Consider the following 26,474-nt stretch of genomic DNA (forward strand, 5'->3'; position numbering starts at 1 on the left):
ATTTTGCTTCACAGAAAATCCCTTCTTTGCTCCATGCATGTCAGGGTATAATTACCCATTAGGTAGTGGAGCAGAAACCTGGGAAGATGTGCGTGCAGCTCTGAATCTGGGTCCCTCGCTCTGCCTTGCCTGCGGGCCTGGTCCAGCCTGGTGGGGCCCAGCCTCCCTCTCACCCGCCCCTGAGGAATGCCATTTGGGACACAGGGTGTCCTGGCTCAAGGTCACCTCCATCCTATATTCTCAGCCTCTGTCCCTAGCTCACAAAGGGACAGATCCTTTTGCCCACACACTCCCCACCCCCGGCTCTCTCTGTAGGGGCTTAAAACTGTCTGGCTTATCTCACTCCCTCATCTTTCCCCTTCTCCTCTCAGTCCATCAAACTGTTTGCAGCTCCCTGGACAAACAGAAAAGACAGAAAGGAAAACGAAAACAGAAACAGAGAATGAGAGAGAGAAGATAGAGAGGAGGCACACACTAGAGGAAGAAGACAGGGCCCTCCAGCTGCTCCCCGGAGTGCTCATCCAGCCCCTACCTCACTAAGGCTCAGCCAACAGAGTGGAGAAAGGGGAGGGGGCTTCAAAACTCCATACTTTTGCTTCCCACAGGGAGCACTCTTCCTCACTCCTTTTCCCTAAAAAAAAAAGGTCCACTCAGCTTAAGTTAAACTCAGGTGGCATCTTCTCCAGGAAGCCCTCCAGATTCCTCCCCAGGTGAGGAGGCTTCCCTGGTTCCTACAGCCCCCTGTGTCTCTCCATCACTGTTCTGTAGTCAAGGGCTGGAAGCTTAGATGCCTACAGGGCCCAGAGAGGAAATAACAGTGAGCAAAGGGGTGTAAGTCATGCAGTCAGGAGCTGGGTTAAGACTTGAGAAGGAGAGAGCACGTGGCCTGCCTAAGGCATCAACACCAAGTCACTTTATGGCCCAGTGATTCCACTCCTGTGGAAAACCCAAGAGAATGGAAAACATGTCCCCACAAAGTCTATGACACAAATGTCCACAGTGCCAGTATTCCTAATTGCCGCAAAGTGGAAATATCTAAATGTCCATGAGCGAATGAACAAACACAATACGGAATATCCGTAGACTGGAATATTATTGGGCCATAAAAAGGACTGAAATACCGACACACGCTACAACATGGATCAACTGAAAACATTCAGTTATGGGCAAGAAGCTAGTCACAGAAAGCCATCTCTTGTATGATTCTATTTATATGAAATGTCCAGAATAGGCAAATCCATAGAGACAGACAGAAGCTTAGTGGTTGCCAGGGCTTGCCGGGTGGAGACAGGAGGAGTAACTGCTAATGGGTACAGGGTTTCCTTTTGGGGTGAGGAAAATGCTCCGGAATTAGACAGTGATGATGGTTGCATAATCTTGTGACTATACTAAAAAAGACTGAATTGTACACTTTAAAGTGGTCCGTTTTATGGTATGCGAATTATATCTCAATGAGAAAAAACAAATGGTTTAAAATGGAACAAAACACATCCATCAGCCACATCTCTGGCTGGGGCCTCCAGATTTCAACTTCTAGTTTATACATCTGTCTGCTCTGCAAGAATGGGGAGTCGGCCCTACCTGAGGCCGGCCCCTCAGTGGTCCCCAGAGCTGGCATCCCAGGGGCAGGCACTTGAGCCACAGCAGTGACCACAAGAGCATGTGAACGCAGGCCACACTTCATGTTTCACACAACCTCCCTCAGAGGGCCCTGGTCCAGTCACTCAGGCAAGGACCACTGAGGCCCAGATTCAGGGTCGACTAAACCAGGGTCACACGACAAGCTGGAGACAGAACTTTGAAGCCAGGCCTCCCAAGCCAGTGCAGGACGACCAGGGCCGCTGGTAACCAGCTTCTGGTGGACAGAGGAAGTTGGACACAAAAGCATGGGCATCTCTGCCGCTGCGTCCTGCCCAGGCCTCAGATTCAAGTTTAGCCGCCGGATCTGGGCACTGCGGTGAGCCCCCTGCTCCTCGCTCCTCTGTCGGCACCACCCCCCAGGAGCCCACAGCTACTTCCCACAAGTCCTAGGCACGGCCAGCACCGTGACCTAGACGTCCAGCCCTCAGAGGCCTGGACACGTAGGCTGCCAGGGGCAGAAGCTGAGCCTCTTGTAGAATGGCCTTCTGGTGTAGGATGACCAATGACTCCCAGACTGAGAAGTGCTAAACTGGACAGTCCTGGGTAAAATGGGACGGTTGGCCACAGTGCCTGAGAGGTCCATCTCCTTTCTCAGTCCCAGGGCGGGTCGCAGAGCATGGGGGCTCCTTTCTTCAGAAGCCTTTCTCCCCTTCCTCTCATGCTCACTTTCTCCTCATCTTGGCCATCCTCCCTTCCAGAACCATTCATCAGTAGAAAGGAGTCCTCTCTCTCAGCTTTCCCTTCAGGTCCCTCAAGGGCAGCAGGTTCCTGGCACTAGCCCCATGAGCCCGTGTGTTTGGGGAGATGCCCTGGGGGCCACTGGGTGGACAAGAGGAGAGGCTGGGGTGAGGCCGTTTACTCCTCCTTCAGTCATGGCCTCCCTGTGAATTGTCAGCTCCCAGAGGGCAGGAACCTTCCTCTTGTTCAGTTCACAGATGTGCCTAGTCTAGACAACTAGGTGCCCGCTTGCTGAGTGAACGACTGGGTCTGTCTTCCATTCCAGGCACTCCTACAGTAGATTTGAACCGCTAAAGAAGGCTTCAGGTGGCCATGAAGTCCTCCTCCTTCTGAGCCCTCATACCTCCCAGCCACCCCTTAACTCACTGACAGGCCCCACCCCTGGCACCTCCAGAGACCCCCAGCCTTCACTCCCATAGGGCACCATTCTGGAGTCTCTCTCAGGCCTGTTCTTGGGCACCAAGCTCATTGAAGTCTGCCTTCATCACTATCTGCCCCCTTCTGTGAGGCTCTCTCCCCAGCTGAGCCCTGGAACAACTTAGGAGGGGTGTGCAGCTGAGAAGGAGGGAAGAGCTAGGGATCGGCCCAACTGCAGGTTGCCCAGGACCTGGGTCATCCTCGAGATGGAAAGGGGTCCGGGTGTCTCAGGGTCTGTCTGCCAGCACCTGGGTGTGAGGCCAGGGCTGGCAGAGGAGAGGAGAGGAGGGGAGGGGAGGGAGGGAAAGGGAGAGAAGGGACAAGACAGGGAGGAACAGGGAGGATGAGGAAGGAGCTACTCTCAGCCCCGGAGTCCCAGGAAGGCCGAGTCAGAGTCCAGCACACTGATGAATGGGCGGGACAGCCGGTTACACTTTGACACAAACATCCCCCAAAGATGCAGATCACCGCCCTGCTGTTCAGAGTGAAGTAAAGGGGGAGAGAAGGTCCTCCCAACCCTGTTCATACAGTGACCTTGAGCCTGGTCACAGGGTGCCCACGCTGTTCACACAAGGAGCCCCAACTGTCCTCCCACACGAAGCCCAGGCCCTGGTCCTGTAACTCTCCTCACGCTCTGAGCCCGAAGCCTGCTCACACGCTGAGCCTCGACCCCCTCGCACACAGGGATCCTCCACCCTCCTCACACAAGGGGCACCAACCCTGGCCACACACTGAGCTTCGGCCCTCCTCTCACACTGAGCCCCGACATTCTTCAAGCGGAGAAACCAGACGCTGGCCACAAACGGAGCCCTGACTCGGGTCACACACTGGCCCTTGGCTTTCCTCAGGCATGGAGTCCTGATCCTGGTCACACAGGGATGTCCCACCCTCCTCACACAAGGGGCACCAGCCCTGGCCATGCGCGGAGCACAGCCCCTCACTACAAGCTGACCCCTGAGGTTGGAGCCCCGACCTCCTCATGCATGGAGCCCTGACCTTGATCACAAACTGAACTCTGTCCCTGGTCACACTCCAAGCTGACCGTCATCACGTGCTGAAGCCTCTACACAAACAGAGTCCCAACCCTCCTTACGCAAGGAGCACCAGCCCTGGCCACACAGGAGCCCAGACACCAGTTACAAATTGAGCCCTGAACCTCCTCACACATGGAGCCCAGACCTTGTCACACACGGAGCCCTGACCCAGAGGGCAGACTGACGCTCAAAGATGCGGAGGAGGTTCCAGCAGCATCAGCCATTCATCTCCCCCACTCCTCAGGCCTGGGTGACAGACATGGTGTCTGGGCATCTGAGACAGATCTCAGCTCTGAGTGACTGTTGGCAGCTGGTGCCCAAGGTGGCTCATGGTGGCTGATTTCTTGACCTTCTCAAGACCAAGACTGAGCAGGTGACAAGCTCCTCTGTGTCCAGGACACAGCATGTGTCTAGTAGATACCAGGTCCTCTAGGAGCCCCAGCCCCAGGCTTCCATGGCAAAGCTGCCATGCCCATCCCTTCCCCTCCCCAGCCCAGCAGAGCTTGCTCCCTTGCTCCTCCCCATCCCTTCCCCTCTCCACAAGGATCCAGCTCCACCTCCCTCTCTTCCAGGAAAAAGCTGTGAATTTCTAGGTACCTGTCCCTCTGCCTTCCCCCTTCCCTCTTCCCCTCTCCTGGCCTTCCCCAGCCCACATACACATGGAACAGGCCCCCATTCAATGTCCTCAGCTGACTGTCAGTTAATCCCTGCAGAGGTGTTAGCTGATAATTAAGACGTTAGCTGAGAACTTAACATGTGATTCCCTGCCAGGAGTATTTTGGTTTTAACAGGTTGCTCTTTGAAATGGGAAAACCTTCAAGACCCAGCCAAATGGCAGACGGGGGATGCTGGGGGGTTGGGGGGTGGATATTTTGTGCCTGGAGCCCTTCCAGCCTTCCTGAAACCCACTCTGTCTCACCTCCCCTGTCATGGGGTGGACAGAACTCAGGCATCGGAGCTGCCTCCCAGGCTTTCTCCACCTCCTTAGAGCTGATGCCACTGGACACGTGATGAAACCTCACTGAACCTCAGTTGCCTCATCCATAGATGGGTTTATAGAATACCAGCCGTGCAGGACTGTAACAGCACACAGGAGGCCCTCCACCCTCCAGAACCCACATCATCCCCAACTTCCCTTCGCTTCTCCCTTCCACACCTCTCACCTCCTCACACTCTAGCCCTAATCAACAGCCAAGGCTATTCTCTGAGCCCCTCACCATCTTTCCCCAGGCCACAATCAATGGAAGCAAACAGCAAGGCCTGGACAGACATGAGATTGTGGGGACATATGTCAGATGATGGGAAAGGAGCTTCAGAGCAAGGAGAAAGGACAGCTCACTCAGTAAACAGTGTCCAAACAACCGGCTAGTCATTTGGGGGAAACTGCTTAGATAGCTATTCTCCAACCACACCCATAGAAACATTCTGAATGAACCAGAAATTTAAATATTTTTAAATATTATGCGTGCTGCATGCTCAGTTGCTTCAGTCTTAACTGACTCTTTGCAACCCTGTGGACTGTAGCCCGCCGTGAGAGCTCTGTCCATGAGGTCCTCCAGGCAAGAATACTGGAGTGGTTGCCATGCCCTCCTCCAGGGGATCTTCCCGACCCAGGGATGGAACCCGCATCTCTTACATCTCCTGCATTGGCAGGCGGGTTCTTTACCACCAGCGCCACCTGGGAAGCCCCTTATATATCATAAAGAACTAGAAAACAACATAAGACAACTTTTCAAAACTTTTCGGTGAGTAATGCCAGAAACTCTAAAGGAAAATAGTGATGGACTTGACTGCAGGGCCATTTCAAACTTTTAAGGGGTTAAAATAAAGTTCCATAAATTGAAATGACCGAAAAACAGCCACAAAACTGTGAAAAAAAAATTGCAATATATGGCAGGTAAAGGGTTAAATCTCTCATCCTCTTATAAATCAATCTGCTCTTGCAGGTCAATAAGATGCATTTCACACACCCTCCCACCAAACAAGGTTGCCTGTGACCTCCCCACGGCTAATGCATGATCAATGTTCAGCCTGCATTGTCCTCGACCTCATGCTTGAAACATGTCCTGCCCCTGGCTTCCAGGATAGTATACCTGGCTCTCTTCCACCTCACTAATTGCACCTGCTTAGTCATCTTCTCGGTGCCTCCTCAGCTCCCTCGCTTCAGACCAAAGGAGGCTCCGGGACAGGGTCTCTGGTCCTTCTCGTTTGTACCTATGTGCTGTGCTTAGTCGCTCAGTTGTGTCCTCCTCTTTGCAACCCCAAGGACTGCAGCCTGCCAGGCTTCTCTGCCATGGGGATTCTCCAGGCAGGAATACTGGAGTGGGTTTCCATGGCCCCCTCCATGGGATCTTCTCAACCCAGGGATCGAATCTGGTCTCCCACATTGCAGGCGGATTCTTTACCATCTGAGCCACCAGGGAAGCCCAAGAATACTGGAGTGGGCAGTCTATCGCTTCTCCAGAGGATCTTCCCAACCCAGGAATCCAACCAGGGTCTCCTGCACTGCAGGCGGATTCTTTACCAGCTGAGCTACCAGGGAAGCCCTTTGCACCTACACTTACTCCCTTCATGCTCTTATCCAATTTCATGCTTTATGCTGATGACCATGTATTTGTATCTCCAGTTCAGACCTGGGCCCTGAACTTCACCCCCATATCCATTTCTACTCAGATGTCTACTAGCATCTCACACTTCACCTCTCCACAGGTGGGGCCCACCTGGGCAGTTGCACCAAGCCCCACACTCAGCAAGATCCCAGGCTTAGTTTAATGCTCTACTCTCAGCACTTTGAAATTCTTAATATTATTTTTTAAGCAAAAGGCCATACATTTCATTTAGTTCTGGCTCCCACACATCATGTAGCCAGTCCCGTCCATAGCTGAGCTCCTCTCCTCCCCTACATCAAACCCACTCTTCTCAATCAACTCACTCTGCTCTGTGGATGGCAGCAGTCCCATCCTTCTCCCTACTTGGGCCAAAACCTTTGGAGTCACTGTTATGCATTGAATGTTTGTGTCTCCCAAAATTCGTACATTGGAACCCCAACTCCCGCTGTGCTGGTGTTTGGAGGTGGGATGTAACATGGGTTAGATGAGGTCCTGAAGGCGGGGCCCTCATGATGGGACGGGTAACCTCATAAGAAGAGGAAGAGATACCAGGGCTCAGTCTCTCCGTGTGCACACAAAAAAGTCACATGAGCACACAGCGAGACGGTAGTCATCTACAAGCCAAGCAGAGGGTCCTCGCCAAGAACTGTGTCTGCCAGCACCTTGATCTTGGCCTTCCCAGTCTAAAGAAGTGTGAGAAATAACTGTGTGTTGTTTAAGCCACTCAGCCTATGGTATTTGGTTATGGCAGCTTAAAATGACTAAGTCAGTAATCTTTGGCTCTCTCTCTCTCTCTCTCTCACATACACACACACACCACCTCATCCAGTCTGCCAGCAAATGCTACTGGCTCTACCATTAACATGTACTCAGAATCTTTTCTCTTCTCCCCACTTCCATCAAGACCCCCTAGTTCAAACCCCACCATCCCTTCCCTGGATCATCACAACCATCTACCGCCTGATCTGCCTGCGTCCATTCTGGCCCCCTTCAGTAGCTGGAGTGATCTGGCTAAAATGAAATTCAGATTGTGTCATACCATGATTCAGAACCTTCCATGTCTCCCTGCTTTCCCCACTTCATTCCGAGGAAAAGCCCAGGCCTTAGGGTGCCCACAAGGCCCTGTGAGGTCTGGCTCTTGATCCCTCGCTGGTGGCACCCTCCACTCTCTCCCTCCCTCGCCCTGTTCCAGCCACACTGGCCTTCTCCCCGAGCCCTGAACAGGCCAGGCCTACCCCTAACTCAGGGACCCAGACATATGTGTGACTCATTCTCTCGCCTCCTACAGGTCTTTTCTTTACTGCCGTCTTCCAGCGAGGCCTTCCTGACTGCCATAACCAAGTGTCCCGACACTTCTCATCCCCACCCTGCTCACTTTTCTTCTCATTAGCACTTAGCACTCAGCACTCATACACACACTAGATTTCACTTGATTATCTGTTTTTCCTTGGCTGTCTCTCCTTCACAAGAGCTTAAGTTCCACGGAGCAGGGATTTTGTTTTGTCAGTTTCGTTCAGTTAGGTCCCTAAACAAAACAGTATCCAACACGTGGTAGATGCTCAATTAATGCTTACTGAATAAAGGGACAGATGAATAGAAGAATAAGCTGAGGATCTGACATGAATAGGCACTTGATAAACAGGCAAACAAATTGAAATGGCCAAAGAATACACACAAATATGCCCAATCTCATCGGTGATCAAAGAAATGTAAAATAAATCAGTTTTACCTACCAGGCTGGCAGGGATTTAAGTGAGTGATAATGTCAGGGTGGCAAGGGTGAAGGGACAAGGCCTCTTGTACATGGCAAGTCAGCACAAGTTTCTGGAGGTTGATCTGGCCTGTGGGTCAAACCTGGAAATGTGCGTGCCCTCTGACCCAGGCAGTCCACTTCCAGAAACACCCCCAAAGGACCCGAAGCACAAGTGTACACAGATGTAGGAATTGGGAGGTTCCCTAAGTGAAGTTTATAAATAACCAAACACCAGAAACAATCTAAATGGCCCCTGACAGGATTAATAATTGATAACATAACTTAAAGACTATCCATACAATGGGCGTAAAAGGAAGGGAAGAACACTAGAATGATCTAGACAATAATATTAAGTGAGAAATCAAGCGACAGGGCAGTGTAACTAGTATGATAGTTTTTCCTTTTAAAATATGTTTCTAAGCACATAGAAACAAGTCTGGAAGGATATGATATATGGAACTAGTTAGCAGTGGCTAGCCTTGGCAAGGAAGAGATTTTGGGAAGAGCGTGAACTGCGTGCTTTAGATACCTCCACAGGGACTTCCCTGGCGGTCCAGGGGCTAAGGCTTTGCCTTCCAATTCAGGGGATGTGGGTTTGATCCCTGGTCAGGGAGCTAAGATCCCCATGCCTCACAGCCATAAAGTAGAAAGAATACTGTAACAAATTAAATAAAGACTTTAAAAATGGTCCACATTAAAAAAAAATCTTTAAAAATTATCTACATTGTTAGATCAATAGGTAGATATAGGGAACATATTACCTTAATAGTTGGAAAAATTACTCCACCTAAGGAGAAAACACATCCCTTGTCTCCCCAGTGCTGAAGGATGCAGGAATAGGACATTCTAAGCCCTCATATCTGGCCCTGCCTCATCCCTGTTACCCCACCCACCTCCATCCCCACCCCCCAGCACTCTGGGTTCCAAGCTCACAAAACAATTTTCTATTCCTGGTTCCTCTCACAGCTCCACACCAGTCTCACAGCTCCGTTCACAGGCACAAAGGCCCAGCCAACCCCACCCAGTGACCTCCTCAGTCTGAATTCTGCTGTCAGAGAGCCAGAAGGGGGAAGACAAAGACCCCAAGAGCACCCTTCACAGCCAGCCCTGCAGCCTCTAGCAGAAACCCCAGGTCTCTGCCCCAGGGACTGTTTGCAGGACCTATTGACTGTGGCCTGAGCAGGCTTGACCGCCCCTGGCTCCAGGGCCCCCTCTGTAGGCCATGGACACAGCTGCTCTGAGGGTGTCACCATAGGCCCAGCAAAGCGGGGACTGAACAGAAGAGGGGGCTGGGGCTTCAATATGAATCAATAGAATCATAGGTCCCATGCAATATTTGGGACATACTTATGCTGAAAAATGATCTGTTGTCTTTCTGAAGTTCACATTGAGCTGGACATCCTGTATTTTTTCTGGCAAGCCTGGCTCCCACCGCATCCCAGCTCTTGATCCCAAGCAGAAAGCCTCTACTGGGGCACCCAGGAGCAACTGAGAAATATCCTTTCTTGGGCCCAACGCTGAGGGATTAAAAGTGATTAAAAGTGAGCAGGGCTGTTCTCGGTGCCAGAAACAGCGCCTCTGCCCTGGGGGTGTCCTGTAGACAGCAGGGACTCTCCGGAGTAAGAGCCCCCACTCACAGAAACACACACACCAGGCGAGTGAAGATAGCAGCTCCGGCAGGGAAAAGCCAGTGACAGCAATGAATGAGAAGCCTCAGAGGCAAAAGCTCCCACTGCCGAAAGAACTTGGCAGGTGTGTACCACGAAGGATCGATCCTTAGCCAGCTGCAGACAGCGATATGTGGGAGCCACACGGGGGCCTCTCCGTGTCTCGGGGACGAAGCCTGGCAAGCAGGGGTTGGTGCTGAGGTGGCCCGCCTCTTGGAGGTCTGGGAGCTCCTCTCCAGGGGGCCCTGCGGGGGTCTGGGGGGCTTCAAACCCCACTCCATGCGCCTCCCCCCCATCGCCCCGACAGGGGCTCATCCACCCAGTGCCAGGGGACCCTACTCTTAGAGTCCTCCCACCCGTGCAGAGACACAACAAGGGAGAGCCCACCTCCATCTACCCCTACCTGGGTCAGACGGCTCCGGGAGGCAAACAGCCTGGCCTCTGGGGGCCGGGGGCGTGGGAGGGGGAGCGGCGGCCTGTCCGTCTCGGTCCCAGCATGCACTGCGGGGAAGAGCAGGGAGGTGAGCGCGGACAAAGACTGGGCCTCTGCAACCCGGGGGTGCCCAGCTCAGCGTGCGCCCCTGCCCCCGAGCAGATCCTGACCCTCTGCCCCCGGGGGCTCAGCGCTGCCTCCCACTTCAGCGAGGGGCCTTCTGCCACCCGTCTCCCTGCTATCTCCCGGCTCCTTCGAATAGTCCCTGTCCAAACCCCTCGCTTCACATCTCACACTGTCTGCAGTAGGTCAGGCCCACCTCGGCAAGTTTTGTTCAAAACACACACACACACACACACACACATATACACACACACACGCAGTTCTACGTCATTTTTTCTGAGGTTCCCTCTGCTACCCACCAAGCCTGTCCCCTGCCTCCTGGAAGCTTCACCTCCATGTCTTCACCTCCAGCACCTCACCCCAGCATGGCTGGCCTCTGCCCCACCACTGCGCACAATACCCTCTGCCAGGATCCCCACTGCCCAGGCCAGTCCTCCTGTCCCAGCTGCTGGGCCCCTGGCCAACTGACCTCTCCCTCCTGTAAGAGGCTCCTGACCCACACTCCCCTCATTTTCACCACTCCTCCTCACACACGGCCCCCAGCTGCCATGTCCCGTCCTCCCCTCCATTCTCCTCCCTGGACCACCTTGTCCACACCAGTGTTTCAGTCACCCTCTGTCCATGCCCCCCAGGGGATTCCATCATGCCCAGAGGAGAGTCGAGGTCTCTGACCTGTGTCCCGCCCTCTCCTCCCTCCCTCAGCTCCAGCTGCAAGGCCTGCCCTGCAGCACACCCCGCTCCAGCTCCACAAAGGCCTGGCTCCTCCCCAGCCAGGTTCAGCTCAAGGCACCTCCTCAGACAGCCTTCCCTGACCACCCTGCACAGGAACCCCTCCTTCCCAGAGTCACACTACCCTGTGTGGCTGACGTGTCATTCGGTGTTCCCTGTCTCAACAATCCCACGGTGAGCTTTATTTCCAGTCAGGTTAATTGTGGTATAATTTACTTGAAGTAAAATTTACCCTTTTTTAGATAAAGAATTCTAGGGAGGATGTGGAGAAAGGGGAATCCTTGTGCACTGTTGGTGGGAATGGAAATTGGTGCAGCCACTATGGAAAACATTACCGAGGGTCCTCAAAAAATTAAAAATAGAACCACCATGTGATTCAGCAATTCCACTTCTGGGTATATAGCCAAAGGAAATGAAAACACTATCTCAAAAAGATAGATGCACTTCTGTGTTCACCGCAGCCTTATTTACAGCAGCCAGCACGTGGAGACAACATAAGTGTCCATCAGTGAATGAATGAATGAAGAAGGTATGAGATATATACATATACATCTAAATGATAGAATTATTCAGTCAGAAAAAATAAGGAAATCCATTTGTGACAGCACGGATGGACCTTGAAGGCATTATGCTAAGTGAAATAACTCAAAGACAAATACTGTACTGCAGAATCTAAAAAAATAGAAATAAAAAACTAAACTCTTAGGAAAAGAGATCACACTTATGGTTACCAGAACCAGAGGGTAGGAGGAGGAGGAATTGCAGGAAGGTGGTCAAAAGGGCTTCCCAAGTGGCACTAGTGGTAAAGAGCCTGTCTGCCAATGGAGGAGACAAAAGAGACTCTGGCTCGATCCCTGGGTTGGGAAGATAACCTGGAGGAAATGGCAACCCACTCCAGTACTCTTGCCTGGAGAACTCCATGGAAAGGGGAGCCTGGTGGGCTACAGTCCATGGGGTTGCACAGAGTCGGACACGCCTAAAGCAACTTAGCACGGCACAGCAGGGTCAAAAGGTACAAATGTCCAGTTACAAGATAAGTATGTGCCAGGGACAAGCACAGCATGATGACTGTAGTCAGCAGTCTGTTACACACGAAAGTTACTAAGAAAGTAGATCCTCAGAGTTCTTATTACAAGAAGAAAGCCTTTTTTCTTCTTTCTTTTCTTTCTATATATCTATATGAGATGATGGATATTGGGTGGTAATCATTTCACAATATATGAAAATTAAACCATCATACTGTACACCTTAAATGTCTACAGTGATATATATTGATTATTTCTAAATAAAACTGGAATAAACTTTACACTTTTTAGTGCACAGTTCTGAGCTTCGATGGCTGTATATAACATGTAACCACTACTGCAATTAAGATAAAGAACAATTCTATTAACCATCCATATCTGAAAGTCTCCATGAGTTGTCCCCTTTGTAGTCAATTCCCCCTATCCCTGCCTCTCATAACCACTGATCTGTTTTCTGTTTCTATAGTTTTGCCTTTTCCAGAATCTCATACAAATGGAATCATCCATATGTAACCTTTTGAGTCTGGCTTTGTTCCTTTATCAAATAATGCATTTGAGATTTACCTGTGTTGTTTCTTGTACCAGAATTTCATTCTTTTTTTATTGCTGAGTAGTATTCAATTGTTTATCCATTCAACAGCTGAAGGACATTTGGATTTTTTCCAATTCGGGGTGATTATGAATAAAACCACTATAAATATTCACATACAAGTTTTTTATGAACATAAGTTGTTATTTCTCTTGGGAAAATACCTAGCAGTAAGATTCCTTGGTTATACAGTAAGCATATTTTTAACTTTACAAAAAATAGCCAGACTTTTTTCCAAAGTGACTGTACCATTTTTCATTCCCACTAGCAACATATGAGAGTTTCAGTTACTCTGTACCCTCACAGGCAGTTACTGTTGTCAATTTTGTGAAAGTCAATGTTAGAGATAAGCAGTGGTATCTCATTTTTTTGGGTTGGGGGGTGGCTATCAAATCCAAGTTTATTGGGGGCATTTGTAGAATTGCTTTAACTCTCATTGTCATTTTGATTTGCATTTCCCTACTGACTCATGAAGATGAGTGGTTTTTTTTTAATGTACCTGACTTTTGTTTTAGTGCCATCACTATCTGAAAGTACATCTTGATTGAATTCTTTCTGTTTATTTTCCATTTCTCCCATCATATGTGAGAGCAGGGACCATGAGATTTACTCCTGCAGTATCTGGAACGGTACCTGGTGCTGGATAATGGTGGTGATGATGACGCGTTTACAAAGTCCTGATCACACGCCCAACACTACTCTGAGTGCTTGACAAATACTAACTCATTTAATCCTCACAGCCGCCCTAAGAGAGACAGATGCTATCCCCACTTTAAAGAGGAGAAAACAGAGGTAGAGAGAAGCAATTAACCCAGAGCTAACAAGCCGCTGAGCAGAGCTTCAATCTCCGGTGTGCTGGAGTCAAGAGTCTGGAGTCATGATCAGTACAAGAATATGGCCCATCGCAGTCACATTTGCTGAAGGAATGAAAATGTGGAAGAAAGACAACTTCAGTCCAGCGTTCCATAGCCTGAATATCTGTGTCCCTTTCAAAATTCATAGTTGAACCCTAATCCCCAATGTGATGGTATCTGGAGGTGCAGCTTTGGGGAGGTGATTAGGTCATGGGAGTGGAGCCCTCATGAACAGGATTAGTGCCCTTATAGAAGAGACCCCCGAGAGCTCTCTCGCCCCTTGTGCCATGTGGACACACAGTGAGAAGAGGGCATCTATGAACCAGGAAGCCGGCCCTCACCAGACGCTGAGTCTGCCAGCACCTTGATCTTGGACTTCCAGCCTGCAGACTGTAAGACGGCAACTACAGTTGTTTATAAGCCACCCAGTTTCTCTGGTATTTTGTTACGTAGCCCAAACAAAGACGCAGGGGCTTCTAGATGCTACCTCTTGGATATTTCCCCTCCAAAGCTGAATTCATTCTCACTCTCGATTCTACTTCTCCTCCTAAAAAATTCATTTTATGTTGGTATTGCAAGCAACCAATAGGGACAAGTGGGGTGAGGTTGAGTCAAACCTGGAGCCTGGTGGTGAAGGGCCCAGGCCTGCCAAGGGGCTTATTCCTTTACAGGGACCCCTCCTCAAAGCTTTTCCCACCGCTCCCTCCCACACACTTGGGGCCTCCCCAGGCGCAGAGAATGAACAGGAAGTCATGGCCTCGGCAATTCAGAAATCCTTGCTCTGAGAGCATCCCATAACATGAAACCTTTTGTCCAGACTTCACTTCTCACTGCTCACTGAATATCTGGCACATTTCCTCCATCCCCTCTCCCCAACAAAATGTCCCCACATTTCCTCAGCCCGTTTGCAGGTAGTTGAGACCATATGAGACGTTCTAGCCAGTGGGCTGTGAACAAAGATGACATGTCACCTCTGTGCCAATGCATTTAGGAGCCCGTGTGCACCTCTTCCATTTCCCCTCCTTTGCCACTGTGGTCAAAGAAGGCTGTGAGTTCCAGGGGGCAGCTACCACATGGTTGAGCTTCAGCCTGGGTCCCCGTGTGACTAAATGGACCAGCTTCTGCCACCCTCTCCGCTTCCCACATCGGTCATGTACTGTGAATTCATAGGCTAAAAGAAGGGAGCCTTGTCACATTAAATCAGGAGTCGCCAACCTCCAGGATCTAATGCCTGGTGATCTGAGTTGGAGCTGATGTAATAACAACAGAAAGAAAGTGAACAGTAAATGTAATGTGCTTGGATCATTCCCAAACCTTCCCCCCACCCTCACCCCGGTGGAAAAATTGTTTTCCATGAAACTGGTCCCTGGTGCCAGAAAGGTTGGGACTGTGGCATTAAATCACTGAGAGTTCAGAGAGAGCTTATTAGTGGAGCACTCCTCTACCCTCCCTACATCCCCACAGCCACATGGGGCATATGGTTTAAGAACACGTTTGGAGGACTTTCTGGGTGACAGAACTAAGCTCCATTTGGGAGCCCCAAAATAACTAGGATTCCCATGAGAGATGGAATGACTTCAGTTCCCAAGTTGAAGGGTTCCCTGTGTTTACAAGGGAAATGGGGGGGCAGTTCCTGGCCCTTCCACAGGATCCACTAGCAGGACAGTCCCCACCTGGAGAAGGGAGGTGGCAGCTGAGTCAACTGGGAGCATCTTTTTGACAGTGAGGGCCTTGGTCCACGTTCGAGGACTTGAACTTGACTTTAGAATAAAGGCTGGTACATCTTGAGTTTTATCTCTGACTCAGCTCCCAGAAAGGCCCCTGAACTCCAAGCTGATTGGTCCTGGATGGACAATTTGGGGTGGGGGAAAGTGCAGGAAAACTCAACCAGGGCCTTGAAGCCACAAGCAACAATGCGCTGCAGGTTTAATTGTAGATTTATGTTTTGAAATTATTGGAACTCTACTTTGGCAATTATCATCTTAAATGGTGTGTACTCCTGTGGGACAACACAGGGAACAGGGGGAGGAGGCAGCCCTTCAAGATGACGGCAGGAGGCCGGCAGAGGACCTAGGAGGAAATCCCTTAGTTTATATAGGGTCCCTATGACTTCTCCCCTTTTCCAAGAAGTAAGATCTGGCTGCCATAAAATACACTGCCTCTGCTACTCACACTCACCCCAAACTGGTACAATACAGCTTCTTTGAGGCCAGTAAAAGGACTCTTCTTGAGAATGAGTGCTGGGTGCTGGTGTCAGCACTTGAGTATGTGCACCCAAATGCCCGTGGTTTCAAACTGACGCCAGGGTAGATGCAAACTGCAGCACCGCATGGCACCCACAGAGGTGCTGGGGTGGGCTGGGGGTGGGGACTTGGGTCAGAGGCAGGGGTGGGGTTGTTTAAAGTGAAGAAGCCCCTGGAGCAAAGGCAGGCTCTGTGGACCCTGGGGACCTGGGGACTGGGGCTTCCAAAGCAGCGGTCATGAAGAATCCTCTCTTGGAGGCTTTGGGGTTGGGGGCCTGGAGTTTTTGGTGTAGCTGGTCTCTGAGAAAGACTGAAGTGAGTTTTGCCATCCCTTTCAGTTAAGAATAAAAGGGTGTGACTGATACAGTATAACTGAAAACTAAACCCTACAAAGAAACAGGTAATAACTGCTCCATTCTTTACCACAAGCGTTTATTTACTTGGGGGCTTATTTTGATGATGAGAAATTCATAATGATAAGTTCAGTGATTTCGGTGAGCTTTTTGGCTTAGGAGAAAATTTAAATTGGGTCCAGACCCAAGGTTTTACCCCAGTTTGCATACCTTGCCCCCACCCTGATGACCGCAGGATTTGCTTAGACATGCTAGCACTGAGGAACCATGCCCCAAATGTGCTGTGCTTTCTCCTTTTGTTTCCTGCGGGCAAGTTTCCTGACCAATGATGCTGAGAATTACTCATCCTGGGGTCAGGGCTCCAGTGACGGCTTGTGGTCAGAGTAGAGATTTGGCTGAGGTGGGGTCAGCTCAGCCCCCTGGCTCGAAAGCACACTCGAACATCCCCACTTGGGGACGAAGGGGTTTTAGGCTTGGACGTTATGGTCTGGTACCCAGGGACCCAGGCAATGTTGGGATGGATGCACTGGCTCATGGGAAATGCCTGACTAGAACTGCTTGGGGGAGGATTCCCTGAGCACAACATGAATCGTTTTCCCCTGAATGGTTTTTGCTGACTGACTGGGCTTTAATTCACTGTCTGCTAAGGGTTTGGGGGCTGAAAACAGAGGACGACGTTTCAAAGGCAAATAAGAGACGTTCCTGTGGGGAACGGGGGGAGAGCTGGCACACACGAGAGAGGTGGCAGGCAGAGGGAGGACGGGGGGGTGGGAGAGGGTAAAGGGCACGGACATCCCCATCTCGTCACCGTCACCACAGTCAGCGGCCCGGAGAGCTCAGCCCTCGCTGTGCTAGGTACTTCCCACTCGCTAACACATTCACTGCCCACCAGCAACCTAGGAGACGCGCACCGTCACTGTCTGCATTTCTTTCAGTAATTTAAAAAAAAAATTATTTATTTGGCTGCACCAGGTCTTAGTTGCAGCACGTGGGGTCTCCAATCTTTGTTGTGACATGCGGTATCTTTAGTTGAAGCATGTGGGATCTAGTTCCCTGACCAGGGATCGAACCTGGGCCCCCCTGCATTGGGAGTATGCGGTCTTAGCCACTGGATCACCAGAAAGTCCCACTGCCTGCATCTTCAGGATGGGGAAACCAAGGCACAGAGAGGGGCAGTAACCTGCCTCATTTGGAATGAGGCTATGTTTCAAACCCAGGCAGTCAGGCTGTAGCACTCATCCTAAGAGTCCCTGATGAAGCTGGGTTGGTCAGGTTAGACATGAATGAAAGGCGCCTCAGTGCCACTGGCAGGAATTCTGTCTGTGGGTGGTCGGATCCAAGTTGTCCAAAAAAATCCACTTTCTGCCACTAGTCCTGTGACCTTGAGTGAATTACTTACACTGAGACTGGCTCCTTACCTGTAAAGTGTATTTCATATGACAGTAGAGATTACAGAGCACGTGTGAGTGTGTGTGTGTCTGTGTGTGTCTGTATGTATGTGTGTTGCCCTTGTACAGTACTTGGTGAGAAAAAAACTTCACAAAAAGCAGACACCACCCCCCTACTCCCTGCCATGGAGCCAGAACACAGATATGCCCATCTTCAGAGCTTCTAAGCATGTACATGGGCATGCATGTACTCACATGTATACATGTGTGTATACTCATGTGCCCATGTGCCCCTGTTATGTGTGTACTCGTGTGCCCATGTGTCCCTGTCATGTGTGTACTCGTGTGCACGTGTCCCTGTCATGTATGTATACTCATGTGCACATGTGTCCCTGTCATGTATGTATACTTGTGTCCCCATGCACGCCTGTCGTGTGTGTACTCGTGTGCACACATGTCCCTGTCATGTATGTACTCATGTGCCCATGTGTCCCTGCCATGTGTGTACTCTTGTGCACATGTACCCCTGTCGTGTGTGTACTCATGTGCATGTGTGTCCTTGTCGTGTGTGTACTCGTGTGCCCATGTGCCCCATCATGTGCATATACTCGTGCCCCCATATGCCCGTCTTATATGTACTCATGTGCACGTGTCCCTGTCGTGTGTGTACTCGTATACCCACGTGCCCCTGTCATGTGTGTGTACTCATGTGCATGTATGTCCCTGTCATGTATGTACTCATGTGCCCATGTGTCCCTGCCATGTGTGTACTCGTGTGCCCATGTGACCCCTGTCGTGTGTGTACTCGTGCCCCCATGTGCCCCTGTCGTGTGTGTACTCGTGCCCCCACGTGACCCTGTCATGTGTGTATTCGTGTGCACATGTGCCCGTCGTGTGTGTACTCGTGTGCACATGTGCCCCTGTCATGTGCGTATACTCGTGTGCACACATGTCCCTGCCATGTATGTACTCATGTGCCCATGTGCCCCTATCGTGTGTGTACTCATGTGCCCGTGTGCCCCTATTGTGTGTGTACTCGTGCCCGTGTGCCCCTGTCGTGTGTGTACTCGTGTGCCCATGTGCCCCTGTCATGTGTGTACTTGTGTGCCCATGTGCCCCTGTCATGAGTGTACTCATGTGCACACGTGTCCCTGTTGTGTGTGTATTCGTGTGCACATGTGTCCCTGTTGTGTGTGTGCTCGTGTGCACACGTGTCCCTGTCATGTATGTACTCATGTGCCCATGTGCCCCTGTCGTGTGTGTACTCGTGTGCCCATGTGCCCCTGTCATGTGTGTACTTGTGTGCACACATGTCCCTGTCGTGTGTGTATTCGTGTGCACGTGTGTCCCTGTTGTGTGTGTACTCGTGTGCCTGTGTGCGTGCCCGTGTGCCCGTGTGCCCCTGTCGTATGTGTGTGCTCATGTGCACATGTGTCCTTGTCATGTGTGTACTCATGTGCACATGTGTTCCTGCCAAGGGGAGCACTCATGTGCATGTGCACACATTTCCCTTCCTCTCCCATCCTTAACTCAGGCTGGTGGTGGCATCAGCCACGTGGTCCCCAGCCAAATACCCAGACATCACTCGTGAGTCCCTTCTTTCCCTCTTCACCCTCACGTTCCCTCACCATGGTCAGCCAATGCCTGAATATTTCTCAATCGCATCTTCTCCCAGTTCTCCCTCACCCCCACCCCAGCCAGCATGCAGTCCCCACTCCACCCACCCTACACACAGTGGCAACTAGAATGACCTTTCCCAATCGCAAATTTTACCTCACCCGCATGCTGCTTAAAACCCTCCCAAGAAGCCTAACCAAGCAGGATGTAAAACTTCTGAGTTTCACATAAAGCCCTAAAGAGAAGCCTGACAGATTTGCCTGAATAAAGATCTAAAGCTTCTCTATGGCTGGAGATACCATAAACAAAGTTAGAAAGATAAATGGCGGACTAGGGGAAATATTTCCAACACACAGACAAAAGTTTTAAAATCCCTAATATACTAAAAGCTCCTTCATACCCATAAGAAAAAGGCAAAAAGAAAAGAAAAATAGGCAGCGGATATGAACAGTCAATTCACAGAGAAGAAAATACAAATGGCCAATAACCACATGAAAAGTTGCTCAGCCTCGCTGGGAAGAAGGAAAGTGTGTTGAAACCACAGTGAGATGTTTTCCTGGACTGGCGAAAATTAAAAAGCTTGATAATGTTCAGTGCAGAGGGCAGCTGGGTAAATGGCTCCCCGCAGATATCAAGGGTGGGAGCAAAAACTAGACCAACCTTTTGGAAGAGCAACGTGACAGTACCTATTAAAATTTAATAAGCATACCCTGCGCCAGGGCAACTCCACACCTAGAAGCCTATCCTACAGAAAGGCTTACACGTGTCAGCCAAGATATATATACGAGGATGTTCACTGAAGCATTATTTGCAAGAGTGAAAAATTGAAGGCAACCTAAATATCCATCAACCCAGGCCTAGTTACATAAATTTCATTATGGCCAAACAATGGAATATTAGGCGACGATTAAAAAGAACACGGGAGATCTGTATTCCGTGACACTGACAGATGCCCACAGCACCCTGGGAAATGAAAAATGGAAGTCGTAGAGTAATGTGCATAATATGATTCATTCCTTTTCTTTTTAAAAAGATAACACACAATAAATACGTTTATAAAGGCACAGAAAAAGTTCTAGAAGGAAGCACACCAGATCAACAACAGTGGGTCCTCGGCAGAATGAGATTTAAGGGCAAAGAAGGAAGTTTCTTAACAGGACGCACTTCTGTATTGTTTCAGTTTTTACATGAGCAGATATTGCTTTTGTGGTTAAAAAGGAAAAAGAAAAAAAATACCCCATCCATAGCCGCTCACTGGCTGTGAGACAAAGTCCAAACTCCCCAGGTGGCAGCTAAAGTCCAGGACACCGCCCCTGTGCGCCACCAGCCCAGGGTCTCCCACACTCCCTTTCAGGTCCCCAAGCCAAGCCTTGGTCCCTGCAGTGCTGTCTTCCCACAGCGTCCTTTCCTGCCTTCCACGTCTCATCTCTCAGGTGGCTCCTCACCTACCGCCACCTTCTGGAAGCTCTCCCTGAACACGCCCCACACCCTGCCTCCACTCTCCCGGCAACGGTGGCAGCCAGCATCCAGGGAGCATGTGTGCGTGTGTGTAGGGGCTGTGCTGTGTGCTTTACTCCGTATCGACTCCTTCAATCCTCACAGCAACCCTAGGAAGGTGTGTCATCACCTTAGTTAATGCATGAGGAATCTGAGGCACAGAGGGGTTAACCAACTTGCTCAAAGTCACACTGCCAGCAATCAACAGAGCCAGTGAGTGGCGGTGCCAGGCAGAGCATGCGTGAGGCCCTCTGCCCGCACTCAGCACCCAGGACCTATACCTTCCAGGCTCCCAGACTTGCCTAGGAGTCCCGAGTTGGTGGGTGGGTGAGGTGGGGGTTTGTCTTGTTCCTGCCCCCAGAACCCGGGCAGGTAAGCATACACAGGGAAGTCTGCTGGGGTGACAAGCCAGCTCCCAACATCAACCATCCATTGCTAAAGGAAGCAGCTGGTCTCCCCAGTGGGCTGGGACCAGCTCAGCTGGAGGCTAGCTGACCTGGGACTGCTGAGGAATGGCATGGTTTGTGGAGGTGCAGCCCCTCCCAGGACGAGGACCCAAGCTACTCCCTGCACACCTACTGTGTGCCAGGCCCTTAGGGCTTACGGGCCAGGGAAGCCAGGGGCCAGGAGACTGCTCTGCCCTCCACGTGCTGTGATGTCAGACACATGAGCCAGGAGCCAGAGAGGGGGACAGTGGGATGGTGCTCAGAGGAGCAGGGGCCTGGCTTCTGATCAGGACAAAGCAGACGGGGGTCTCTGTGAAGTGGCATCTGGGCCCAGCCCCAAAAGATGAAGGGGGATCTGGGCAGATGGAGCGGGGAAGGGAACTCCAGGGGGCTGGAACAGCTTAAGCAAGGGCTGGAGGTAGGCAAGTGTGGAGAGCTCTGGGGAAGAGTGACTGGTTTTGGCTGGAAAACAAGATAAGTAGGGAAGCAGCAGTGGATGTGGGGGTGCGAGATGCAAGGAGGGGCAATCTGAAGCACGTGGACTGCCTAGGACCGGAACCTGTCAGGCAAATCCACCTCCACTGTCAGCTCATGACAGTGGCCTAGTTCCCCACCTCGGTGCCCTCACCTATAGAAAATCATGCAACTTCCAGGACTGGTGAGAGAATTAAACTAGATGGTGGTTTGCAGCACCTTGAACCTGGGGAGGCGGGGGAGCACGTCTGGTGGCGGCACCGTGCTGGAGGAGACAGAGGCGGCTCGCCCGGGGCATCGGCCTTTGTGATGAGAACTGGTATGGGCATAGGCCCCTCAAGGCCCCCAGCCCAGCAAAAGTACTCAAATACTAGCCTTGTGTTTAAAGCACAAACTCCAGGCAATGTGATTTCAGACTCTCTTCTTTCTTAAAGAGACGTGAGAGGCAGAGCCTCACGATACTGAGCAGGTCTCTACCCCTCTCAGGGCCGTAGTCTCCCCGTGTGGAGGGTAGGTGACAGGTTGGGTGGTTTCTCTAGGCCTGGTTATTCAGAAGGGGCTGAGCCATGGAAGGAGGGAAATGGGCCAGGGTTGATGGCAAGGAGATGTGGAAACCCAGAGGGATGGGATTCAGAGACAGGAGGGTCGGGGATGAAGGAAGCAGAAGACACTCCTTCCTGGGCTAGTCCCCTAACCAGCCAAGGGCCTCCTCACACCCTCTACTCCACGGCCCACAGCCCCCATCAGAGCCCAGGGGGTATTCACTCACTTGGGGGTGAGGCTGGAAGAAGTGGAGCTCCATCCTACCAGGGCAAGTTCACTCCTGGGAACAGCAGAAACAGCGATGGGTGGGCCAGGAGGCAGGAAAGACCTGGGGTCATGCCCCACTGGGCTACTTCAGGCTGACTGCCACTAGGCAAGTCCCTGCCTGGTTCCATTTCCTCTTCTATGAGATGAATAAATATGCTTTCCTTGTAAGTAACATTATTACCCTGGGGCCCAGCACACCAGCAACCTTCCTCATAGGTGAGCTCTTTGGTTCACCAGAAGCTGAGCAGGACCTGGGGGAGTCTCAGCCAGCACTGGGAGTTGGGGGGAATCACTCACCCCCAGGCACCCCCAAGACCCCCATGGGTGCCATCCTCCTCATCGCTCACAGGGACCCCGTCTTAGCCTCCCCACTGGCCCACCTACAGCACTGCCGCTGCCCACCTGCTGCCAGAAGAACTCTCTAAGTGAGGCCCACCTCGACTCTGATCACTCAGCTGTCACTGTTTGCTTGTCGCTTCCCCCACCAGCCCTGTGGGCAGGAACTACATCTGATTCATCTTGGCCATCGCAGAGTGTGGGGTCTGGCACGAGAGTCCTGCCCACAGGCAGCAGAGCTCGCAGTGGGGATGAACAAGCAGGACCATTCACCCCTCCCACCCCAGCACCTGTTACTCTGTTGAACATTCATGACAGTGCTGGGTTCCACGTGGGGCTGGGGGCAGAGCTCAGTGTGGGACCATGATTCAGTCTGTCCGGGATCAGGGCTCAGTGGGGTCAAAGTTCAGTCTTCTAGGATCAGGGCTCAGTGAGGGGCTGGGGTCAGGGTGCAGTGAAAGACGTCTTCTGCCCTCTATCATGAAGGGCTCAGGACTTCTCCCAGCCTTACTCCCTGCTTTGAAAACAACTTCTGTCCCTGGAGTTCTGGGGCCTATCTTGAGTCCCCACCCTGCCCACGCTCTACCCAGGCTATGCTCTACTCCAGGCAGCCATGGAGTGGAGGCAACCCATACTCACTATGCCCAGCCACCACCTGACTCCCGCAGAAGGGGCTCAAGGTGGGAAGTGCTTCCTTGCATCCCTAACTGGCCTTCAGAAACGCAGCAAGGACAGTCAGCCTTCTGGCCTGAATGCATTCCCAAGCCAAGGAGAAGTAGTTTGGGGTTAGCTCAGGTTTTTCTATTAGCCACCCCACTGTCCCCACTCTATTAGCCTAGATGATCCAGTGCCAGTGGAGGTAAATCCAGGTCTGGCTGAACATGCAGGCAAAGGTGTTGGCTGGTACATGGCAACGAGATGTGCCATCCAAAGAGTTCCTCCTATCACAGTGCCTGAAATCCTTTGTGTTCCTTGCTTGAAGTCAGTCTTGTTGACCCTCCTCTGAAACCTCCATCCTGAATCAGTTTTTAGCTGGGCATGGGGACTGCCAGATCCCTCAGCCCTAGGTGACTCGGGTCTAACCCAGGCCTGGCACTCACAGGGCTCAGAAATGGGAGCTGAATCAGGGACTGGCCTGAGTGGGTGTCAGAGTTTGGCAGGAGGCTGCCCGCACCCCTCAGCACTCCCACCCACCCAGCCAAACCCTCCATTCCCTCTGCCTGCTACTCCCAAGCAGAGGGTCAAGTTGGTTTGCTGGAAAGACACATGGTTCTCATTTTAATTAATTAAAGAAAAATCTAATCACTGCATTAAACTTCTCATTACTCCACTTGAATACCCGTTAAGTAAATTTAATTACCAGAGGATTGGGTTTCCCAGCCTCTTTCATTAGCTTCTGATAAGATGGGGGAGTTGGGAGGGAAGGGGATGGGAAGCAGAACAATGGCATTCTCAACCCACAGAGGGCAAGGTGGGCAGTGTACTGGGGCTACTGTGGTCAGGCTTTGGTATCTCCCTGAGGACACGCTTGGTCCTGGGCGTGGGGAGACCCTCCTCCCAACTGACTCTAGAAAGGAAAAGGCCTAGAATTTGGATACAGTCAGCGCTGAATGCTTCATTTACAGCCACTCTTGGTTATTTATACCCCACCTCCTTCTAAAAGAGTTTGAGGTTGCTAAGAACAGCACAAGCTGAAAAATAACAGGAGAAATCAGAACAAGGGAAAGATGTGCGAGAGAAGAAGAGGAAGCCCAAGCCAAGGCTGCTGAGCTGCTACATGCCGCAGCATCCTGAGCACTTATCAGAAGGAAGCTGCAAACCAGCTACGAGCTTCCTAGCAGCCAAGACAAAGAGAGCAACACATTTAGGCACTAAGGTCGTAACCAACAGAGTATTCATAAGGAAATGCACACCAAACCGTGGTCTTTCCATCTATAAAAAGGGCGGAGCTTGAGCATGACTTAAAGGAAATGACCATTGGCGGAAGCAGTCAGCAAAGGTTTCCTAGAGCAGGAGGGATCTAAACTAGGCCTTGAAAAAGAGGATGGGGCAGACTCCATCTTTAGTAATCATTTATTATTTGCCTTCCCCAGTCGGAGGCATCTCCTTCCTGCCAGCAGGACTCTGAGTTTCCTTTGAGAAGCTCAAAGGAAGCTTCTCTCTCATTCCTGGTCACATGGTTGGGGAAGGACAGACCCTTACCCCAGCCCACCCTCATTTCCTATGTACGCAATTAAAGGATCAGGATTATCTTAACCTTGCCAATAGGGCCCAAGAGATTTATAGTCACGAGACTACAAATCCCAAGTCCCAACTCTAGGACTTTTGTTTGTTCTATCAGAAAAGCAGGTTTTGTCTCTAGCCGAGACTCCAGATTTCAACCTGGTAGCCAGTAGCCCCAGAAACTGCTGGCACATCTTATGATTACATCATGTGAAAAGCTACTAGGAGTGGAGCCATCACCAAAAGAAAGAAGCAGAGAATTACAGACAGAAAACAGCTCCTGGTCACATTGTTGAAGCAGCCGGATCAGGCCCTGCCTGAAGCCCAACTTACCCCCAGGCACTTCAGTTACATGAGTTGATAATCTCATTTTATTGGAAAAAGATTTTTGTTACTTGCAACCAAAGGGATCCTCATAGACACAGTGTTCGGAAAGGTATCCTTACAGTTCCAGAGATGGAGAAGGCTCTGGCATTCCCAGGAGCCAGGGAATGGGCAGGGTGGGTGTGCCACCTACCGTGACTGCCACTGTGCCCCGCTGAGTCCTGAAGCTTGAGGAGTCACTTCGGTGCAGGCTGGGGAGAGGAATAGGCTGGGGAGTGGGTCCAGGAGCTGGGCAGGGACAGAGCCCCGAAATGCTGGTAGGAAGCAGGCTCAAAGCAACCAGAACATGGCTGTGGAGTCCCTAGAAAAGAGGAAAAGCAAGAATGAGAAGTATGGTTCACATGGGGGACATAGGGGCACAGGGCATCAGGTGGACAGTGGTCACACCTTTACCGAGGTGAGGCCAGAGTCAGCCAAGTCTGTCCTCACTTCCTCACCTCTTGTATGTGGCCACTTGCCCCTTGACTGCGCCCTCACCCAGAGTACCTCCAGGCTGCGGAAGAGCATCTGCAGGAGCCCTTCCCTCTGAAAAGAAGGGAGGATGGGGGAGGGGTGTGCAGACATGGCTGGAATCCATGTGCTATCGCCAGAGTGTATGTGCCTGGTGGCAGGCGGAGGGCAGGGGAGCATCCCCCTCAAGACTGGACTCGTTTCTCACAGCTCCTCTTCCAGTGAGTGCCCAGAACCGGGCCCGGGGCCTGAGGCAGCCAGAGCAGGACAGAGGTGAGTGAGGCAGCTGTCTTCTTTGACCGCTGGTCTGGACTTCTAAGTGGCTTCCCTGGTGGCTCAGATAGTAATCTGCCTGCAATGCAGGAGAGCCAGGTTCAGTCCCTGGGTCGGGAAGATCCCCTGGAGAAGGGAATGGCAAATCACGCCAGCATTCTATGGGCTTCCCAGGTAGCACAGGTGGTAAAGAACCCACCGGTCAATGCAGAAGACATAGGAGACAAGGGTTCAATCCCTGGGTCGGGAAGATCCCCTGGAAGACAACATGGCAATCCACTCCAGCATTCTTGCCTGGAGTATCCCATGGACAGAGGAGCCTGGTGGGCTACAGTCCATGGGGTCACAAAGAGTCAGACATGGTGAGT

General features: G+C 51.3%; 1 protein-coding gene across 4 annotated transcripts in view; it reads right to left on the bottom strand.

Moving 5' to 3' along the window:
• LINGO1 (leucine rich repeat and Ig domain containing 1) overlaps positions 1-26,474 on the bottom strand; it is a 213,898-nt gene that overhangs the window by 56,847 nt on the left and 130,577 nt on the right. For 2 of the 4 annotated variants that reach the window (XM_018066524.1, XM_018066520.1), the window contains exon 3: positions 25,517-25,684. The gene's annotated coding sequence lies outside the window, so the exon portion shown is untranslated. Of the gene's footprint in view, positions 1-10,262; positions 10,361-25,516; positions 25,685-26,474 lie in introns of those variants that run through there. The other 2 variants (XM_018066522.1, XR_001919928.1) reach the window with 2 other exon arrangements.

The sequence above is a fragment of the Capra hircus genome, chromosome 21, assembly GCF_001704415.2.
Source record: "Capra hircus breed San Clemente chromosome 21, ASM170441v1, whole genome shotgun sequence".
Taxonomy (NCBI): Eukaryota; Metazoa; Chordata; class Mammalia; order Artiodactyla; family Bovidae; genus Capra; species Capra hircus.